A 13301-nucleotide genomic window follows, 5' to 3' on the forward strand; every position below is an offset into this window, starting at 1 on the left:
ACCCATTGCTTCTCTATAACCTATAAAAAAAAGTCTTGTAATAATTTTGGTCATGATGGAAAGCCATTTTGTGTGTGCGTGTGTGTGTGTGTGTGTGTGTGTGTGTGTTTATCTGAAAGAAACATGAGTTTCCAATATCATGGAAAGAGCAAAGATATACAAACATATACTAAAGATATAACAATTTTGGCAGCAGAAACAATGTGTAGAACAGCTGGTTTCAGAATTCATTCAAATGCACATTTTGTCCCTCTAATCATTTCTACAACCTCTCAGCTTTTTTTTTTTTTTCATACACTAAGTCATATATATACAAAGAAGGGATTTAGTGGGAGAATAATGTGGCAATAAGGCTGATGCTAAAGGGGCTAAGGTCCAGCATGTGCCTGCCATGAAGAAAAAGAGGGCAGAGTTTTTAGAGATCCAGACTCTTTTTGTGAAATGTCCAAATGCTAAAGCCTTAAGTATTGGCAACTAACTATATGAACCAAACAGCATAAACACTTTTGTAAGGCACATGCTATTGAATATGATTTGCAAACTTTGGCATGAGGTGTAAATTTCAGAAATCGTCTACTTAGATGTGCATGAATTCATGGCAACCACATTATTAATTAACTTATCACATTTTGATTAGTGTATACTAATTGGAAAACAATGTAAATCAGAGATTCTTAAATTTTGGCAAGTTTCAGAATCATTTTGGAGACCATGACAAAACACAGATTACTGGGTCCCAAGTCCCAGTGTTCTGATTCAATTGGTCTAGAATAGGGCCTGAGAATTTGCTATCCCAGCAAACTGTAAGATAATGCTGATGCTACTGGTTTGAGGACCATATTTTGAGAACCATAGATAAAAAATTCATACTTTTTTTAAAAAACATACATTAATAATTTATGGTTACTTAATTCATTAATCTATCTATCCTTTCATTTATGTATTCATTCAGTCACCAGGCCTATCATGTCCCAGATATTACACCAGGAAAACAACCAAGACATTCTATTTGCCTTGCTGATTTATAAATACTTGTTGATTGAAGGCATTCTAAATCTGTTGATAGATAAAATTTTACTATGATATTCAGATATTCTTAATGCTTTGGCTAAATTTTTAGAAATATTAGGTAAATAATTAGACTCATAAAACAACTTGTGACTTGTAAGTCATGTAGGCTTAGCAAAATAATATAGAAGAGACACTAAGAAAGATAGAAAAGATTCACAATGCATGCATTCTTTTTTCCCTAAAATTAGCCCTGTGTTCACATCAACAAGTCTATATAGAAATATTTTAAAAGTTTGGATTCTTTCAATGTCTCCAAATGTCTAATAAAATACACATGAATACACATGTGTTTTGTATATACATTTGTGAGGAAAAGTGTTTCTAAATTTTAGCCATGCAGGATTATAATAACCACGGTGGACATTATTTTTCATTGCATGTTTATAAAAATAATATCCTTAAATCTATGAACCTAATAATAGTGAATAAATGTTTTAAATTTTTAAAAGGGCAAGTTTAAGAATGGAAAGTGAGTAGAAGTAAAACTGGAAATTTTAACTTTTGTAATATCTAACTCAAGGCAAAAATGATGACCATTTTTCTTAGATTATGATGTTTTTCCTAGCTCAATTTTTTAAGTTTTAAAGAGATTTCTTTTTATTTTCCTTACCTTAGAGTATGCAATTTAATGTCCTATTTTTTATCTATGTTCTCCAAATTTCTTTGTTCTTACATCTGCAGTGTCTGCATATATATTTTTCTTTTCTTTTTTTTAAGGCTGCATCTTCAGCATATAGAAGTTCCCAGGCCAGGGTCAAATTGGAGTTTCAGTCACTGGCCTATAGCACAGTCATAGCAGTGGAGGATACTAGTGTAGATACCACATCTACAACCTATACCACAGCTCACAGCAATGCCAGATGCTTAACCCACTGAGCAAGGCCAGGGATTGAAACCACATCCTCATGGATACTAGTCAGGTTCATTACCATCGAGTCACAATAGGTACTCTGATCATTTATACTTTTCTAGTTACCCTTCTTAAGAATGTGTGAGTCCAAATGAGAAGCTAACGTTTTTGAAATGATTTGCATCCATGTAAATTCCTAAGCCCAGGGCCTCCCCACCCCCACCACTCCTGTGAGAGAAATAATGGTAAGAATTACTTCCTTGAAATTGCTTGTGTCATTATAGCTCATCTTTCTGAGAAGGCAGGGATTAGGCTGAAGATCAATCCACTTCCCTCTGTGAAGACAGGTTACACTGATGGGTGTCACCAGAATGTTTTCTCTTCACTTCCTTCTTCAGAAGTGGAAAAGTCCCTCATCTAAATATTGATATCCTTGTACACCTCAGTCATCTGAGAAGAAGTAGGATACTAGCAGTGAAGGGGCATTATTGCATAAAGAAATATTCATGAGAAACACACACAAATATTGACTTTGAGGAGTAAATGACAATATCCAAAAGTGGGCTGACAGAACCCAGATTTCTTCCTTCGATGTCTTCAATAGCCAAGGAATCCACATGTTCAACATAGTTCAAAGTCCCTTGATGGCAAGATCTGGAGGTTATTCCCCTTTATAAACTTTTTTTTTTTGCCTTTTTTTAGGGCCACATCTTTTACATATGGAAGTTCCCAGGCTAGGGGTAGAATGAGAGCTACAGCTGCCACCCACAGCCACAGCCACAGCCACAGCAATGAAGGATCCAAGCCGCATCTTCAACCTACACAACAGCTCATGGCAACGATGGACCCTTAACCCACTGAGCAAGGCCAGGTATCAAACCCACATTCTCAGGGATACTAATCAGGTTCGTTACCACTGAGGAACATTAGGAACTCCCTAAACTGTCTTTCAAGGTCTAACATAAAGACATCAGGTTTTATACTTCAATGTGAATAGCACCTCCTGGAATTTGAGTGGATAACACGCACATTTGCACTTGCAAGTGGTAGGGACTAGCATTGATCCTAACCCTTAGAATGAACTTGGAAGAAGTTTTGATGAATTAACATCTTTTAGATTTATATTAATAATTATGGTGTTATATAATAAGTTTTTAGTCCTAGATAAAGGAAGTAGATTAATTTTATTTAATCAATTGTGTTTGGTAAATATTAGTATGTAGTTAATCTCACAATTGTTTTCTCTAATAACTAATTTGACCCAAAGTCCAGTAATCAGCCCTCAATGATAGTGATGAGATCACAAACTTCAGTGTCTGGAAAATAAACTTGAGTTCAAATACAGATTCTCCCGCTTACCTGACGCTTGTTGAGTAAACACTATTGAAACCAAAATGAGCATTAAAGTAAATTCTCAAAATATGGTTGCCTGGAATTCCCTTTGTGGTGGAGCAGAAATGAATCTACAAGAATCCATGAGGACGCAGGTTCAATCCCTTGCCTCGCTCAGTGGGTCGGGGATCTGGTGTTGCTGTGACTGTGGTGTAGGCCAGCAGCTATAGCTGATTTGACTCCTAACCTGGGAACATACATATCCCACAAGTGCAGCCCTAAAAAAGCAAAAAAAAAAAAAAAAAATAGAAGTTTGCCAATCAAATATATTCTCTTCTTCCTCAAGAAAGGGAAATTCGTTTAGTTAGACAAGGAGAGGTTTGGGAGCTTATGAGTATGACATGTATTCTTCGTCCTTTCTTTCTCATTGTTAATAAAATTGAGTTTTCCCAATGGTAGACAGTGAATGTCTCAGCATCAAAGTTGTAATGAGGACTTAACTTTCTTAGCTGCCCTGTTTGACAGCAGTAGGTTTTATCTATAATCCTGGCTTATCCTTACCCTGGACATGGAAATAACAAAGTGTGCTGCCTGATGTACAGTCTGCTTCTTCCCATTTATATACCCACCTCACCCTGAAAACACACACACACCCACACACATACTTCCTTTCTAGGAAGAAAAAGAGAGTGAGAGAGTTGCTTTACTGGGAACCAGACTAACAGACAGACAGACAGACACACGCACACACACACACACACACACACACACATGCATACACAAATACAAGGAGGGTAAATACCACTCTTGCTCATCACAATGTTAAAAGGGCTTGAGTAGAAGACCTTTCCTCCTCTCATTCCAAGGTGGGGGAGAAGCAAGCAGACATCCGGTTGGATCTTTCTTCCCTTGAGTAGGCTTGGGAGGGTAAGCAGTTTCTTCCACTGCCATATTTTTCCTTGTGGTTTACATTTCTTGAAAAAGAAACAACAAAAGCTCTCTTAAAGAAGTGTGGTTTGGGCCCAAGTCCTCATAAGCTGCATCAGCAACACGTAAAAATGATATTTTCTATTAATATGTAATTTGTACTTTAATATTCCAAACTTTACCTCATCATTTCTCCCTCCCTAACCTCCATAGCATTAGACACACCCACTCCATATCCGAACCTCATGCACGTGCAACCTGACAAAGTGTGTGCTTGGGTAGGAGTCTCTATTGTGTATACTCCTTGGTATAGTTTTTAAAAATGAACATTTAATGGTTTTTTTAGATTGAGTAGTCCTTTTTATGTCTCAACTGAGTCAAAATTCTATATAACCAATTATCAAAAAATATCTTTAGAAATTATGATTTTATAGCTAAGTTCTTGGAAGACTTTTCTGTTGTCTTTAAATTATCTATTTTCTAGATTTTTATTCAAGTTGTTTTGGCATAAATTTTCATCATTTATGCTCTAGAAGAAGTCATCTTGTAATGCTTTTGAGAATTTGAATTTCATAGCTGGATGAGGGAAACATATCAAAGAACAACTATTCTAAAAAGATTGTTTTATGACTATTTGAAATACAAAACAAATGATTGCTTTTGTTTGTGTGAAATAAAATGCATCTTTTTGTATATTTTGCAGGGTGTATAATGGTGCTTTCATTTGAGTTTTAGCAAAATTAAGGTGATACTATACATTATAGTTCTGAACCTTCCGAAGTTTATATTAACTTGAGATCTATGAGATCTTTTAAGGTACAGTCTATTCTTATTTTTTTTTGGGGGGGGAGGCCACACCCGCAGCATAGGGAGGTTCCCAGGTGAGGGGTCAAATCGGAGATGTAGCCACTGGCCTAAATCACAGCCACAGAGACACAGGATCCAAGCCACGTCTGCAACCTACACCACAGCTCATGGCAACGCGCATCTTTAACTCACTAATCGAGACCAAGTATCGAAACTGCATCCTCATGGATGCTACTCAGATTCGTTTCTGCTGAGCTACGACAGGAACTCTAGGTACTATTTATTCTCAAAGAAATAAATAACTGAGTCTAGGGTTAATTTTATGTCACCTGACTATACTGTATTTTAATTGACATGGTTGAACATACACCTTATGAATATCTCAATGTACTCACAACTTTAACCAATAAATAGACACAGAATGGTGATTCAGAATTCTTTGTATCATCTTTAACTTTTCCTGAAGAATTGTAACTTTCTGAGACAGGTTGAATGTCCTGAAAGTCTAGAGGGGGTAAAGGCACAGAGAGCATAAATTGGTGTATCACAGCACCCACCCCTTCCCCATTCACACTGTTCACAGTCCTTTACCTAGGATGTAATTAACTCTCTTGTTTTGTCATAGCTTTATTTTTAACTATCCTACACTTTCTAGTCTGTACCATTTTCAGCCAATTATGTTAGAGCTTTAGGTTTGCAGGTCAGAACTTGCAAGGATACTTTCTAATCTGGTCCCTGCCACTTTGTTCCCAGTATAGATTGGGAAACATTTCCTAATTTGCCCAGTGTCAATTTTCTTTCTTTTTTCTTTTTTCTTTTTTTTTTCTTTTTTCCCTTTCTTATCTTTTTTAGGGCCGCACCCACAGTATATGGAGGTTCCCAGGCTAGGGGTTGAATCAGAATCAGAGCTACAGCTGACAGCCTACACCACAGCCATAGCAATGCAGGATCTGAGCCACCTCTGTGACCTACACCACAGCTCACAGCAACACCAGATCCTTAACTCACTTAGCGAGGCCAGGGATTGAACCAGCATCCCCATGGTTGCCAGTCAGGTTCATTAACCACTGAGCCACGACAAGAACTCCGAGTGTCAATTTTCTAATTTATACAACACAAAGTTAGGTCAAGGATGAGGTAGGGTTTTACTGCAGAGCAGAATTGCCTAGATTTGATTCCCAGTTCTTGGACATTGGGAAAGCTACATACTGTCTTTGTACTTCTGTTTTATCTTATATAAAATAATGATAATATTGTACCAAATTCATAAAGACAATGTGCAAATTTAAACAGATGTTCATGAATCACTTAGTACAATGCTTCATTGGTAATCAGCACTAGGTTCGAGTGAAATTTTATCGTTATTCTTCCAGTTTTCACTTTCCGATTCAATAGCAAGATGGGCTAGATAGAATGCTGGATATGGCTTATGAGCAGTGACAAAGTAGAAATGGGCAATTTAATTAAATTCTCAATGAGCCAGATGTAATTATGCTCATAGAATTTTGTCAGCAACAGTAGCAAATTTATCCCCACAGAACTAACATCAACAGCTGGCTTCCCCCTCAATTAGTCTAAGTCTACTTTTCTTTACAAGGCAGTCCCTAGAAATCATGTTTGACTTTTTTTTTCCTTCCATTGTCTTAAAAAGCTCCATCAAGATGTCCACTCCTGCAGCTATATACTATGTGTGTATGTAAAATACCAGTGCATGTCTGCATTCTTCCCCTACTGTAGTCTCTTACTTTGCTCTCTTCTTTTATAACACTCAAACCCCCAAAACTCACACCATGAGCACCCATGGGCACCATTGCTCCCTATACTGCTCACGTTTGCTTGTAAAAATTTGCTTTCAGAAATTTTGAAGCCATTATACTCAATGGTGAAAAAATTTAAAACATTTTCTCTAAGAGGAGGAGCAAAAAGACAAATACATGCTCACTGTCACCACTTTTATTCAACATAATATTAGAAGACTTAGCAACAGCAATTAAGCAAGAAATAAAAGGAATCCACATGGGAAAGGAAGAAGGAAAACTGTCCCTGTTAGCAGATGTTGCATTTCTACACACTAACAACAAACTATTAGAAAAGGATTATAAGAACGATCCTATTTACAATCACATCAAAAAGTAAGGTAATTACTACTGTATGTTACATATAAAAATTGATGAGATTAAATACTGAAAGATTTCATCACAAGAAAATTTGTTTCTATTTTTAAGATTTTGTATCTATATGGGATGATAGATGTCCACTAAACTTACTGTGATAATCATTTCATGATGTATGTAAGTCAACTAATTATGCTGTGTACCTTAAACTTAAATGATGCTATGTGCCTATTATATATCAATAAGATTTGAAGGAGGAACTATTGAATAAAGGAAGGGACAGAGCATGGAGGATATTGCTTGAAAACTTGGGATGATCTTAGCCTCGTTTCAATGACTGGTATTGGAAAAGCAGATGTCATTTATAATACAGAACAAATCTCATTTCTTTCTAAGTGTAACATTTGAGGGAAATCATTTGAATTCTTTGTGATAGATTTTCTCTATCTATAAAACACCTGTAATTAATAAGAATAATACAAATCTATAATGTGAAGGAAAATGAGGGACACTTCATGGTCTCAAATAGGAAAGAAATATGGGTTGAAAGAAGTTTGAAAACTCAGTTAATGGCATCAAGTATGGATTTTTTTATTATTAAATATCTACTATTGTGTATGTACCACAGCCAAGAAAAAACACAAACAAAATCCAAAAGTAGTTATTATTTATTCTGACTTGAAGATTTAAAACACAAAGTAGGTTTTTTTCTTATAGATTCAAAATCTGTGTGTTCTTAAGTTTAATTAGGTCCTGCAGTTCCATCATGGCTTAGCAGTTAATGAACCCAACTAACATCCATGAGGATGAGGGTTCCATCCCTGGCCTTGCTCAGTGGGTTAAGGATCTGGGTTGCCGTGAGCTGTGGTGTAGGTTGGTGGCTACAGTTCTGATTGGATCTGTAGCCTGGGAACATCCATATGCCGCGGGTACAGCCCTAAAAGCCATAAATAAATAAATAAATAAATAAATAGGTCCCATTTGCTCATTTTTATTTTCACTATTCTGGGAGGTGGATCCAAAAAATATTGTTGTGATTTATGTCAAATTATATTCTGCCTATATTTTCCTCTAAGAGTTTTATAGTATCTAGGTTTATGCTTAGGTCTTTAATCCATTTCGAGTTTATTTTTGTACATGGTGTAAGACAATGCTCTGATTTCGTTCTTTTACATGTAGCTGTCCAGTTTTCCCAGGACCACGTATTGAAGAGGCTGTCTTTTCTCCATTGTATATTTTTCCTCTTTTGTCATAGTTTAACTGGCCACAGGTAAAGAGCTTATATAGAACTACCATATGATCCAGGAACCCCCTCCCAGGCATATATCCAGAGAAAACTATATCAAAAAGTCACTTGCACCCCAGTATTCATTGCAACACTATTTACAATAGCCAAGACATGGAAGCAACCTAAATGTCCATTAATGGAGGATTGAATAAAGATGATGTGGTACATATACACAATGGAATATTACTAGCCACAAAAAGAATGAAAGAATGCCATTTGCTGCAACATGGATAGACCTAGAGATTATCCTACTAAGCTATGTAAATCAGACAGAGAAAGATAACTATCACATGGGGTCACTAATATGTGAAATTTAATAAAAAATGATACAAAAGAACTTATTCACAAAAGAAACATAGACTCATAGATTTTGAAACCAAGCTTATGATTATCAAAGGGAAAACATAAACTGGGAGGTTCAGATTAATATGCACATACTGTTATATACAAATCTGATAAGTAGCAAGGACCTACTGCATAGCATAGGGATATCTACCCTATATGTATAAAAACACACATTGAGTTCACTTTGCTGTACACCTGAAGCTAATACAACATTGTAAGTTAACTATACTCCAATAAAATTTTTAAAAATACAAATGTTCTGTCAGGAATCTAGTTTTTTAGTAATAAAACTCTTCAATATAAAAGATAACTGTCCTCACTTATCAGGTGGAATAAATACAGGGTTTCATGCTGGTTCATTACAGTGATGTCTTAAGAACAAAAGCACAAATTGTGGCCCAATATTAAAGAAAGGTCTTTCAGCCAAACAATATGTTGACATTTTTTACATATTTAAATATAGATTTTCATTTAATCATTAAATCCTAGATTTTATTAAATTATGTACGATAAAGCACTTAGATTTGCTCACTAATAGGTTGTGAAATTTCTTTATTTCCAAAAAAAAAAAAACAAACAAACAAGGATAGCTTTCTTATTTCAAACTATTTTTTTCCTGCCTTGGAAGAGTAAATTTTCTATTTGCATATTTAATTTGAGGAGATGGAAACACTTAAATCATAGACAATGAAAAAATACAATGGACATAATTATATTATTAAAGTAATTGAGAACTAGTCTAAATTATTTTTGAGATTTTATCTTAAAATAGGGCATTCAAAAACTTTAGAATTTGAAGCAAAAATAACATTTTTGAAATAGGTAGGATATTTGATTCCACATCAAAGAATGCCTTGGGAACCTGAGAAGAACTTGTCTAATGTGTAGGAAAGACATAGGTAATTGAGAATAACAGACAAACAATAAACTTTAAACCAGGAAAGAAGGGGAAGATTTACCACCTCCGGCTTAAAAGATAGACTCGATTCTAGAGCCTTAATTTATTCATTTTCCTTTTGGAGCAGGCTGAGTGTAGATTTTATTTTCTTCTTGGGAACACAATCCCTGTAATCAGCTTACACTAAACTGCATTCCTGATAAGAGATTAATAGATAAATCATTTGATCCCTACCTCATAGAAAGAAAGGTGAATAATGCAGAGCCGCTATTAAAGGGTCACCAGAATGCTAAAGGGTATTATTCTGCTCTATTTGCTCTTCTGAAAACAATAGCTGAAAAGTCAGATTACTGAGAAAAAGTATTTGCAAATTTCCTTCAGTCAAGATCATCACAGAGTTTGAGTAGATTTCTACAATTTTTTTCTTTAATTAAAGTATAGCTGATTTACTATCTTGTTTACAATTACTTTTTAATACTTCCCTGTTGATACAACCAGGCTATTAATCTTTTAAGAGGATGCAGATTCATCTTTGTATTGCCAGGGCTCAGAGCTGAGTCTTGGGAACAGGTAATCAAGTGCCCAGTAATTAGCAGGTGCCTTCCAAGTTGAGACTTCATTCACACCCTTTACCAAGCCTTAGAATCCTCTTACGTTGCACTATAATGGATTTTCTTGGAATAGGTTTTATTTCAGGCAATAGTTAACAGCACTTTCTAAAATTGTTTTTTAAATTATTATTTAACAAAATTTAAGGGAATTGTAGATTCATATGAGGTTATAGGAAATAATACCAAGATTCTAAATGTCCTTTATGTAGTTTTCCCCAGAATTGCAGTGTAATGTCAAAACAGGATATTGATACGGTTAAAATACAGGCTATTTCTATCACAAGATCCCTCAGGTTTCCCCTCTTATAACTTCACCTGCTTCACTCCAGCCCCTTCCTTAAATCCCGCCAACCACTAATCAGTTCTCTATTTCAGTAATTTCATCACTTTAAGAATTTTATGTAAATAGGATTATATAAGATTTGACCTTTGGGGGGTAGCCGTTTTGCTGGTTTTGTTTTTGTTTTTGTTTTTAACTCTGCATAAATCCCTGGAGGGTCTTCCACGTTGTTTTATGTATCAATAGCATGGTTTTCTTTATTGCTCAGTGGAGAATCTTTGGTAAAAGAGTCTGTACCACAACTGAGAATGGTTAATACCAGAGGGAGCAATGCTGTGGGAAGAGTACTCTATTGTATGCTAGGAGGGAGCAGAGGATTGGGAGATGTAATAAAGAAGAAAATGTGAGTCATTATACACGGAGACCTTGACAGAAGTGGTGCAAATCTGACATGCTATTGTGGACAAAAGAGTGGTCTTTACTGGGAATAAATAGTGTGAGCAAATACCACCAATAGCAGCAGTAGAGTCTTGCAATTGTTTCAATATGTACATGAAAAATAAAGATAATTGGATCATCCAAAACTTCCTTTCTTTAGATGCTACAGAATTAGTAGGATTAGTCCAGCCTTTTGAAATTGAATATATCTTAACTAGCCATAAAGGGGAAATGAGGTATTTTAACATTATAAGCTTGACTAAATTGCCTAGGTCAAAATCATGGTGTCTTAAGACATAAAATAACTTCAGATGAAGTTGAGTTAAATGTAATCTTTTTCTAGATTATCACTCAAATAGGAATATCAGGATAAGAATGAATAATCGAAACCTATAAAGAAACAAATCATAAATTAAATGATTCTTTTTTTCAATGCTTTACTGAATATTGACATGTTTGGTTGGGTGATAATTACTTTCTCTGCAGTTTACTGAGTAGCAAAACTTTAAAAATGAGAATACCTATTTTATTTTTTTTCAGTAAATATAATTACATCATAAGACTATAAAATAATTATACTTAAAATTATTTCCAAAAAATCAAAACGTGATATATAAGACACCATCAAAAAAGATGAGAGGAGTTCCTCTTGTTGCGCAGCAGAAATGAATCCGACTAGTATCCGTGAGGATGCAGGTTTGATCCCAGGCCTCGCTTGGAGGGTTGGGGATCCGGCATTGCTGTGGGCTGTGGTATAGGTCACAGATGCAGCTCGGATCCCACGTTGCTGTGGCTGTGGCAAAAGCGGCAGCTACAGCTCTGATTTGACCCCTTGCCTGCAAACCTCCATATGCCACAAGTGTAGCCCTAATCTGCTTCCATTTCTGGGCATTGCCATGAAGGAACCAAGGCTTCCTTCAATAACGCTATGTGGTCTCCACAACGGGGACTTCTTGAAGGACGCCATGTACTGGTGGAGGAAGGAATGCATACTGTGAGAGGTTGGAGGCCTGCCATTCTTCACGATAGGCTCATTATCCTTGCTGCTGTTCTCTTCAAGAGAATACCTATTTTAAAGAACTGAATGAAGATCAGTTGAAGTAAAGCCATGTAAATTGTATAGCATTGTGCTTGATACATAGTTCCCAGTGAATACCAGTTATTAGTATTGTGTCTGTTTCTTACATACTGCTTTTTTTTTTGAGTTTTTTATTGAAGTAAGTTAATTTACAAGTTTGCAGTAATTTCTCTGGTACAACAAAGTGATCCTGTCATACATATATGCATATCTATTCTCTCCAATTCTTTTCCCACATAGATTTTCTCCAAATACTGGGTAGAGTTCTTTGTGCTATACAGCAGGTTCTCATGGGCCAATTATTCCATATACCTCAGTGTGCATATGCCTAGAACATTTGGTCTTGTCCAAAATGTCTATAAGACTTTTGGTCCATGCTAAAATGTTCTTGAAATTTGGTCATATTTGGTCCCATCCAGGATGTTCATGTGGACATTTGGTCCATGGCAAAAGTTTCAGGATATTTGGTCCTATCCAGAACTACGTGGTATAGATCAAATATGTTCATGTATGTTTTAGATAGGACAAAATATCAATGACCGTTTGGTATGGACCAAAAATCTTATGGACAGTTTCGATAGGACCAAGTGTTTGCTAAACCCTCTTAGAGTTAGTTCTCTATATTTTCTTTTTCTTCCTAACACGACGTACTGTTCTTTGAATTTAGGATCCATGTTTTATTCCTTATTATTTATACATAGAAGGTATTTAATAAATTCTGATGTTTGAAAATTTTTTTTTCTTTTTATGGCCACACTTGAAGCATTGGAAGTTCCCAGGCTAGGGGTCAAATCAGAACTGCAGCTGCTGGCCTATGCCACAGCCACAGCAGCGCTGGATCTGAGTCACATCTACAACCTAAACCACAGCTTGTGGCAATGTAGGATCCTTAACCCACTGAACAAGGCCAGGGATCAAACCTACATCCTTATGGATATTAGTCAGATTCTTAAACTTCTGAATCACAATGGGAACTCTTGGTGTTTGATATTATGATAACTCACTGTTGATTTTTCTGACAGTAACCAATGAAATATTATGCAAACAAAATTTTGATAACATGTTTATTGGTTACTTTGTTGGTGCCATTTTAAATTATTAATATATAAACTATAATGGCCAAAGACTATGATTAATAAGATATCCAAAACTTAATGTACAGCAAAAACTCTAGGGAAATCCATTTCAATGAACTCCTTGACCAAAAATGTCATTGAAGAATATTACACTGCTGTCTAAGCATGTAACAAAGAGAATATAAG

This window comes from Sus scrofa, chromosome 8, assembly GCF_054392235.1.
Source record: "Sus scrofa isolate SSC_HxYL_T2T_F1_AM1 chromosome 8, Sscrofa_HxYL_maternal_Yorkshire_Landrace_v2.0, whole genome shotgun sequence".
Classification (NCBI taxonomy): Eukaryota; Metazoa; Chordata; class Mammalia; order Artiodactyla; family Suidae; genus Sus; species Sus scrofa.